The following is a 1,668-nucleotide window of genomic DNA, read 5'->3' as shown; positions in this document are numbered from 1 at the left end:
AACTTCAGCTTGTTCAATTAAGCTTTGACAATAAAACTTGGAAGCTGATTGGTTACTATGCAGAGCTGCACCAGATTCTGTGTGCTTCAGTTTTAGTACATTTTATCTTTTATTTATGTGAGTATACTGTATGTGTGCAGATCTCTGAGTGCGTCGGACAACACACCTTGAACAAAAAGTCAATCAGATGCCAACTTTTACTTTCTGGGCTTCTTAAATATTAAGTCCTGGTTCACACTGGTGCGTTTTGACATGTCTGCAGCAATTGCCGGCAATGGCACCGCCCTAATCTGTGCGACGCCGCATCTGCAGCACCGCACGATTTTAAAAAGTAGTTTCTGTACTACTTTTTGCCATTTCGGGCTGCGATTTACATCTGCACAGATATCTCTGTAAGCCCTGGTTCACACTGGGCTGTGGGAGTGAAGCCGTGCGAGTTCAGCACGATTTCACTCCCGCTGGCAGTCCCGATCTTGGCCGCGATTTAAGAGACATCTGTGCAGGTTTCTACACAGATGTCAATGTAAATCGCGGCCTGAAATCGCAAAAAGTAGTACCGGAACTGCTTTTTGAAATCGGTGCAGCGACGCAGATGCGGCGTCGCACCTTTTAGGACGGTGTCATTGCCGACAATTGCCGGAAAATGCCGCCGATTTGAGATGCGATTTCACATGTGAAATCGCATCTCAAATCGAAGCAAATCGGACCCAGTGTGAACCTGGGCTAATCGTGGGCCAAAATTGGGACTGACAAGCGGGAGTGACACTTGCACGGCTTTATTCCCGCAGCTCAGTGTGAACCTGGGCTAAAACCTGGAAGCCGATTGGTTACTATGCAGAGGTGCACCATATTCTGTGTGCACCAGTTTTAGTAAATTTTATCTTATATTTATTTTTTATTTATGTGAGTATACTGTATGGCCCGGATTCACAGACACTGGCGCATATTTATGCCGCCGTAGCGTATCTCCTTTACGCTACGCCGACGCAGCGCAGAGAGGCAAGCACTGAATTCACAAAGCACTTCCTTCCAAATCTGCGCTGGGTTTCTCAGGCGTAAGTCGGCGTAAGTGGAAGTGGGCGTGAGCCATGCTAATGAGGCGTGACCCCATGCAAAAAGTGTTTTCAGAGTGTTCAGTAATAATCCGAGCATCAGTGTAATTGCTTTGGTGGTGCTGCCCATTGATTTCAATTGGCATGTGCGCTGCAAAGAAGCTGCTTGCAGGACTTTTTTTGATGCCCTGCCAGCGCAGCGCCCCAGTTACTAAGACCTTAGTATAAGGCTTGCAGATAAGGCTTTTTTTCAGGCGCTTTGCAGGTGCTATTTTTAGCCCTAAGGCCCCTTTCACACTGGGGTGTCGGCGGTAAAGCACCGCTATTTTAGCGGAGCTTTACTGCCGTATTTGCGGGGTTATTCGGCTGCTAGCAGGGTGCTTTTAACCCCCGCTAGCGGCTGAGAAAGGCTTAAAACCACCGCAAAGCACTGCTGCAGCAGCACTTTTCCTGGCGGTATAGCCGTGGTGCCCATTGATTTCAATGGGCAGGAGCGGTGGAGGAGCGGTAAACACACCATGGTGCAAGGGGGGAGCACAATGTAATCATAAAGCTATAAATATTTATTTGAATCATATATTAGTTTTTGTTTTTTAATGTTTGTTTAAAAAATATA

The sequence above is a fragment of the Rana temporaria genome, chromosome 6 (assembly GCF_905171775.1).
Source record: "Rana temporaria chromosome 6, aRanTem1.1, whole genome shotgun sequence".
Classification (NCBI taxonomy): Eukaryota; Metazoa; Chordata; class Amphibia; order Anura; family Ranidae; genus Rana; species Rana temporaria.
This window is presented reverse-complemented; position numbering follows the sequence as displayed.